Raw genomic sequence first — 8,715 nt, forward strand, 5'->3', positions numbered from 1 at the left:
GCTGAGGGGAGCAGCGGGCGGGTCAGGAGAGGTCTGCCACGCCATGTGGTCACCTCCGGGGCAGGCGGGGATCGAACTCATGCGGAAGCGGCTTTACATTCTTAATGCTGTGCTTTAACCCACTGCGCCACCAGGGAGGGCCAAGACACTACCACATCTTTTAAAAAAATAAAAAGTGGGGCCTTTTGGCACAAGAGGTTAAAGCACGGCACTATGAAGCTGGCCACAGCCACTGAGCATGAGTTTGATCCTGGCCACGGAGACAACCCACATGGCCCAGCAGACCTCTCCTGTCTCCCCGCTGCTCCCTCAGCAGTGGATTTCAGTAGATCCGCCTGTTCTGCTCCCCATCCTCTCTGATGAATTCTCTCACCCCACTCCCACACCTCTGACCTGTACTGCAGTTCTTGTATTCATAAATAAATAAATGTTTTTGTAATTGAAAGCACAGCTAATTTCCTTGTGTATATGAACATTTACGCACCTGATCCAAGCTTATATATTCTTTTCATCTTAAGAACAAAATTATTGATCTAAGATTTATAAATATTTTATGGCCTGATGCTATATGGTCTCAAATTGCTCTTCAGAAAGGTGCTACACATTTACTTTTCTAAATCAGATAGAACATGAATGTGGCTACCAATGAGTCTGCCCTAGGTGTCCCAGAGAGGGAAGCTTCATGAAGATTCAAGCTAGCACCAGCAGGTCTCCCCACCAGGGGCTCAGAACTCGGCCCACCACATGCTCTTTGTCTGAGCACTTTTCAGGTGGCAAAACCACAGCAGCCAGAGACACGGTGTCTACAGATTTCGCCTTTCTCTAAATTACAATTCCTCCTTCCCTGAGGATTCCCTTCCCTGTTGTTAAGGTCAAGAGCCGACAAGGCCCGTTCAGCAAACCCCACTTCCTGGGCCTCAGAACACCCACGGCAGGTGTCGAAAGGTAACATGAGATGCACTGGTGCAACTGCCACGTTGTTTGAGCTCATCTAATATAAACGTCTTTCAGCAAAATACTGCTTCCCCAAACTAAGTCATCAACTAATGTTATCTTTCAAAAATATGATCAAAGAAATACAGTCATTTTCAAAAATGATATTGAATTTGCACTAGAACAAACTCCTGGGCCACATTTTTGCTAACATCATAAGAGGTTGTGCATAATTTATAAGAAACTAATTTAGTCTTGAACATAAATTCCTGGTGGTGGAGGAAAGCTCTTTATTATGCATTCTTTATGGCTCAACTTTCTCTCCTTTCCCGTTCCAGTGTAGGAGTGTTAGGTTTCCAGCCACTAGCTCCTGACTGCATGGGATACAGACCGGGAGGGAGCTCTGGAAAGTCTCTGGACACGCTTCTGACCGTTGTGGGAAAGAACATTTTATTTATAATCCAGTGAAAAATTGGATTAACATTTTAAACTTCTCTCTAAGGCACCTCCTTTTACCATCTAATAAAATTCCATTCTCATGACAGATAACGTTTTGGGGATTGAAGCTGCGAGAAACACTTTGTCTTTTAGATTAAAAAGTTTTATAGTTCCAATAGAAAAACTAAATATTTGGGGGCCCTCCCTAAAATTCCATCTTTCTGGCCTCACAGGGAGCCACTCGCTCAGCCACACAGACACGGAGATACCCGCCATCACAAGACAACCACGCCACTTGAGTGTCCTTGCAGTCACCCCAGGCTCTGTGGGTCTATGCACCCCAAATATCTACATAACTGCACCTCACTGTGGGATCAGTATGATGTGAATGAAAAATCCTAGTGTTCCAGGGAGCAGTTCCCACCTACCACCACTAGCCCTTCTCCCAACTTCACCCCCTTTGAGGGAGCCGTTGTTCATCATTGGAGTATATGTGTTAGAGCAACTCTCTCACCAAAGGGAAAACATGATTAGGATGAGCGTTAGCACTGTGATTAGAGAATGTTGATTCTGAGAGGACTGAGCCAGCATGGATTGGGAGCCTGGATCATCCTGGAGCTGGGGAGAGCTATGTGGTGCCGTGTGGTAGGACAACATGAAGATGATCAACGTTGGGAGAAGGAAAAGGCGGCGGCCGTGGTCTGCTGGGTGAACCTGCTCTCTGACGCCTGGATCCTGAATGACACCGGGATGAAGGAAAGGCGAATGCAGACACTGCCCTGAAGATTTCACATCAAACTAAACATGAGAAATCTTGTGTGAACTACAGAACAACATATTTTTGATATATAGGTGTATATCATCTGTACATATACTTTTTTTTTGCCCAGTGGGGAGGAGGAAATGCATAATGTAAAAAAGGAAACCTGACATGTCTTCCTCACCGTATGGGTAAGTTTCGTTTTGTGTTTTTTAAAAATTATACTTGAAATATTTTCTTGGCGTCAGTATAGTTAGGGCTTAGCGAGACTTAGTGCAAGTGGAAAGATAAAATGAGTTTCCGTGAAAATTAGAGTTCTGAGATTAGTAATGCCCCATGGTTTATTTTTTCTCTCGCTCAGTGACACTTTTGCAGCACAGTTCAATAAAGTCAAAGGCCCACATCTCCCAGAAATGCCCTGTGGACAGCAGGGATGCAGAGTGTCAGGGTTACCGGGCATCACCCACACACCTCACAGCCAAGGCGCCTAATAACACTATGATGCTGATTTGTAACTTAAGGGACCAGCTAGAGAGAACTTGGTGCAGTATATACACAATGATACATGGTGTTACTAGGTGACCTTACTTCAATAATCAAAAAAACCAAAAAAACAAAAACAAGCACCGATTGCAAACAAATGCTTAGTTTATAATCGTGCCCAGTTGTGTCCATTCACTGGGGACTGCGCCAGCCATAACGCTGTGACACTGCGCATTTTTCCATGTTGCTCACTGAGCCTGTCTACTAGAAACACACAGCAGATGCTAAAAGTTTGTCCAGGAGAGACTTAAGGCGTGGGAAACAGCTGCGGCGCAATGAGCCTTTACATCAGTTTTCAGGAGTTTCCAGAAGCCGAGAGCCACACAGGCTGGGGCGGATGCGCACAGGTGGAGCGACTGTAAGGACTGGGGGAACCTCTGGAAGCTTCTGTGAACAGTGGGGGCAGGCACCGAGTGGTCGCCTGTGTGTGCTCACCAGGCAGCCCGAGGGCTGGAGGGGGCGTGCAGCACCCAGAAAGTGTTGCCAGGGGCGATGCTGCTGCCAAGAAGCAGCAGAGAAGCAGCCTGTCTCGTGTAACACGCGGAAGCCGCGACCAAGAGAACAGCCGTGTCTCCCTTCTCGCTGGGTGGCGGGCTCCGGGCTGTGTACGGGGTGGAGGTCCTTAGCGCAGAAAGCAGGCAGGCGAAGAGACTGAGGGAGGGACGGTTCTTAAACTAGTCAAAAGCAGAAAGGTCTAGACCAAAGGTATGGCTGAAGAAGTAAAAGCAAAACCCATTCATATCTGAATGTTCCCGGGGCTTTAGCTGCCTCCCAGTCTAGATTTGAGCTACAGGTGTATTTTTTTTTTAAGATTTATTTATTTGTGCATAGAGAACTGGGGTACAGGTCAGAGGCTCAGGGGCGGTGAGAGGCTTCACCAGAGACAGAGAGGGGAGCAGAACAGGCTGACTGACGAAGTCCACTGCTGAGGGGAGCAGCAGGCGCGTCAGGAGAGGTCTGCCGCGCCATGTTGTAATCTCTGGGGCAGGCGGGAATCGAACTCATGTGGAAGCGGCTTTTAGATTCTCAGTGCTGTGCTTTAACCCGCTGCACCACCAGGGAGGGCCGTTACAGGTGTATTTTAATAACCATCCTGAGAGGACAGCGAGCGTCATGCGTGGTGAGAGAATGTGGCCACGTAGGTGTTTCGTTTGTTTTTATACATTAATGGTAGGCCAGTTTTAGATGCAGGAAGTCATTTCCACAATGTTGGATGGAAATCGCTGGCTTCTCAAGGTCATTCCACCACAATTATACACTAGTTTCCTTGGACAGCAGGTAACTAAAGACCCAAATATATGTACCTCTGTACCTGACTCCTAAACACAGATTTCTGAAGATTTTTGACAGTATGTATTTTTAAATTCTCTCCTACATAATACAGAGTTGAAGCTAGATGAAATTAAGCCTGGGGGACTTTTACATTTGGAGCTTTGTTCTCCTGAATAAGGATTTAAATTATTACCAGCTATCCAAGATGCATTTTTAAACTTTTCTTCGATAGTAGTTATCTGGCATTTCATAACACAGTGCCATCAATGCAGGGACTTACAAAAGCCAACATTTATTACATCCCAGCTTTTGTGGGTCAGGATGGCAAGCACAGCTTAGCAGGTTGCCTGTTTGGGGGTGTTCCAGGAGCCAAAATCAAGGTATAGCCCAGGGCCCTGTGGCCGCTTCCATGATCAGCTGGCATTTAATTTCCTTTCAGATTCAGTTTCTTGCAGATATGAGGTCACCATCAAGAGTCTTCAGAAGCTCTCTATGGAGCTTCCTTGCCAAATCCCCCAGGGAGAGTCTGCTCGCTAGCAGAAAGTTGTAGCCTGTATCAAAAAGACACACGTGCCAGAGGGGAGGTTTCTTGCTGACAAGAATCTAGATTGGTCCAGCATCTATGGAAAATAATGTAGAGGTTTCTCAAAAGGTTAAGAATGGATTTGTCATATGACCTAGCAATTCTACTCCTAGGCATCTATCCCCCAAATATAAAAGACTAAAGTAAAACCTGTAATCAGGTGTTTATCGCAGCACTACATCCTTCCCCTTAACCAAGCCATGCAAACAACCGAAGTGCCCAAATACAGATGAGTGCCATCAGGAAGCTGAACAGAATAAGAATACAAAATGGAATACTACTGAGCCATCAAAACGGATAAACTCTTACCATTTGCAGCAAAGTGGATGGAGCTGGAGGGGAATGTGCTGAGTGAAATAAGTCAGAATAAGGCCAAATGGTATCTTGACGATAAAGAAACCAAACAAAGGGTCATGCAGAAAGTGACCTGACTACATAAAGCTGACTCTACAGCTGAGGTTTGATCGACTGTGTATGTTTATAGGGGGAGGGGACAGGCAAGAGCGAGGTGGGGAGGGAGCGCCATGGACCATCCCCAGAACTGTGGTTGTCGTGATGGTGGGGAGTTTGTGTAACAACACCTGAGGGGAGACATCCTGCATTTATAACACACATAAAGCAGAGATGTAATAAATATTTTTTTTTAAATTAAGCATTATGCTGAAAAATTTTGAAAAAGAAGTTACTGTTAACATAATCATGGAAGTGACATCCTATCCCTTCGCTCCTCTATTTGAAGGAAGTCACAGGTCTCTTCCACAGACAAGGGGTGTTGGGGTTCCCCTGGAATCCACCAGACCTGCAGTTTACTAAATGTTGAGGACGTTTCAATACAGGAACTGTGACCTCATTTCTTAAGGTCTCATAAACACTCAACGTGACTAGCCCATCTCGCTTGTTTGGAGGATTTCATAAAGTCCTCCACTGTAGAGGATTTCATAAACTCACTCACTGGTAGTCCTCCCCCACCAAATATTCCCAGATCAGAACTCGCCACACACCATGTTCTGACCGTCTTCTTAAATTAATTTGCCTGCTTAGACAGAAAGTTGCTCTCTGCTTCATCCCGTTGGTTTCTTTCCTATTAGCTTATCTAAACCTGGTAGGACAAGGGGTTTGTGGTCTGAACAAATATGATTACGTCACTCCAGTTTCCAGAGGAGAAACTGAGGCACTGATGTGAGCTTTAGGGATGGCTCCCAGTCTATCTATGGCTAGTGCAAAGCAAGTGTAATGGAAGTTTAGGAAGTAATTCTTGCTTTTTCCCCTAATGCAACCCGTGATGAAGAAAGAATGTAGCTTTCTGAAATTCAGAGGGTATGTAGAGCTGGTTTCACTCAGGCAAGGATGTCAAATTAGTTGCCTCACTTTGAAGTGCATTTAATATCTAGGACATGCCGCATATGGGTATTCTAACTACTAAGCAAGCATCACCCAACTGGACACATGTCTACACCAAGCTGAACAAAGGGCAGGAAGCCAACAAGGGTTACCCAGAGACCCCAGGGAGACATCGGGGAGACGGGAGCCCAGGGGTGCGCCCGCAGCTCCACATCAGCTCAGAGGGCTCAGGCAAGTCCCGGGAAACCCTCAACACTCCCTGTCTCAGCCAGGGCGGAAGAGCCGCTCCTGCCGCTCTGCGCCACGAGCTCAGGCTCCCTGTGCCTGTCACCTCAGAGTCCCTGGCTTGGTGACCGTGGCTGTGGCTCGCAGGTGCCTGGGCCCAGGGACACCTCAGCCGCCGGGTCTCCCTGCACTGCGGCCGGGCATTCTGAGCCCGAAGGAGACCCCGACCACCTCTTGTGACCATGCTGCTGACGCCGGGGCTGGACGTAACAATGGGTGCGTGTCGGCCTCTAGCATAACTCAGCCACCTTGCGACTCTCCACCCGGCTGAAAGACGTCATTGTTTTAGATTTGGTAGATGCCTGCGAGGGTCTTCGTGTCTTGCGCATTTACTGGGATGAGCAGGGTCTGGTTCTATTTCAGAAGGGGTGAGCTGTGGGCGCTTTTATTTTTACCCATTGCTTTGTTTTATTCACTCTTTCCTGAGGACTGATTTTTCAACAGGACTTTTCAAATAAAAGGGATGTGGGCACGGAAGCCTCAGCCAGAAGGATGTTCTCACAGAAAGTATATGAGGTATATTCGCACCCTCTGCTAACTCTGAATTGCATTGCCCTTTTTTTTTTTTCAGATCCAATCAAAACAAATTTTAGCATCTCCTGATTCTCTTGATAGTGACAAACATGAGCAATTACACTTTGAAACTAACAACATTAACACTGTTCTTAAAATGTTCTTTCAAATGCAGATTGAGAATTTCAGAACACTGTATTGTTTATTCTGTGTAGCTCCTCTCTGCTCAAAAATACTTTATCTCCCATAAAAAGAGAATCAAACTTTAATTAAAATGATGAAAAATGTATGATGTAGATGCATTAATGATGATTTATGAAAAAAGGGAAAAATAAAATTCTAGAGTAAAGAAAGAAGCGACAAAAAGTCAATTAAAATTTAATATCCCTGGAAATAAACTGGCAGGGGGATTTCACTTCAATGGTCTTCTCTTTTGAGTCTAAAGCAGCACCTTAAAAAAAAAAAATCTTAGCTTCTCTCTGAAAGCTAGTCATTACTTATTTTTATGGCTTTTTCTATTGAAGTTAGTAGTTTCATATTTCCATAGTTAAAAGGAAATATATCCTTGGATTATGACTGAAAACAACAGCTCACCACACTATTACATCAGTGACGTGAGTTTTCCATCGTGTGCCTCTCTGAGAAACATAAACAATTTTCTCTGTATTTCAAAATGCATCCCTCTGCACCCCCTCTCTCCTCCTGCCCCCACACACATAAACTTCCTAACATCTATTCTGAGGGAGATCATGTTAGTGGAGTGAGGCTCTGAAATATCTGGCAGCCATTGCAAGTTTACTTTTTTTTTTAATGACGGTAACATCGTTTTACAACAACACGTGTGATTCAGAGACACAGGATTCCACCACTTCAGATGTGTTATCACACCCAACACCAAGACACCCACAATCCTTCACCATCACCCACTGGTCCACCGTCTCCCTCCTTAGAGCCCACAATGGTTATCTTGGAAATGTCAGTTGACTGTTGTAATCAGGTATCACTTATACCTTAAAGTTAAGCATCTAAGACGTTTGTATTTTGATAAACACTATGAAATCAGGATTTAATTAAACAAACGGAGATTGCTCAGCCCCATTCCTGTGTCCTCATGGATCCTCTGTGAACTGGCTATCACGTCACAACCTCGGAAGCCAGAGGAAGGAAGCCAGAGCTAGTGAAGCCACAGAAGTCCTGCCCCACAGGTGGGTGCGGGGGTGTGCCTCGATCCCGCAGCTGCGTGAGCTGCGTGATGCCTCGCTCTCGCCTCAAGACCCCCCTTGCAGAGTGAGAACTCTAGGAGCGACGGGAAAGAGATGCTGGAGTAAGGGACCAGGCAAGGCTCCCCCCGCCATGCTTTTAAGAAGCTCCATCTGTGACAATAGCCAAAGGAGAGAAGCCTGTTCCCAACCTCATCAGCGTGGTGACGCTACATGCAGCTGCTTCGAATTAGCAATTATTTTACAAGGCGGTGAAGAGAGAAAAAGATAATATTATTTAATGCAATACTTAACCTTCAGCAGATGAAGCAAGGTGAATGCAACTTAAAAGGAAAAGCGAAGTGGTTTTATGGTTTTGTTTTGTTGGTTGACTTAAGATCATGATAAGCATTAGAACAGAGCCCCTTAATTATGCGGGAACTTTTTCATCACGCTATAATCATTTCTGTGCTGTGGTGCTTGAAGAAAAGCCGGAGCCGTCAGCTGGGTAACAGCAGGCACTCATGAAAGGGAGACCCCGCATGTGGGGCCCCGCTGAAGATGCTTGCTGGCGCTGTGAAGAATGAAAATATTGACCCAGGCAGGCGTGTTGCGTTAGGTTAAGCTAATAATGAAGAAACATGTCCACACATGGACTTAATTACTAAAAAATACGTGTCTATGAGAGCAGCCATTCAGGAAGGAAAAAATAAAAGGAACAATTCGACTTCCACCGTGTTGACTAGGCCGACAGAATGGGCGACGCACTAAAATGGGTGACAGAGGCCCTCCCTGGTGGCGCAGCGGGTTAAAGCACTGTACTGAGAGGCTAAAGCCACTTCAGCATG

The sequence above is a fragment of the Condylura cristata genome, unplaced genomic scaffold, assembly GCF_000260355.1.
Source record: "Condylura cristata isolate star-nosed mole 26May11 unplaced genomic scaffold, ConCri1.0 scaffold00016, whole genome shotgun sequence".
NCBI lineage: Eukaryota > Metazoa > Chordata > Mammalia > Eulipotyphla > Talpidae > Condylura > Condylura cristata.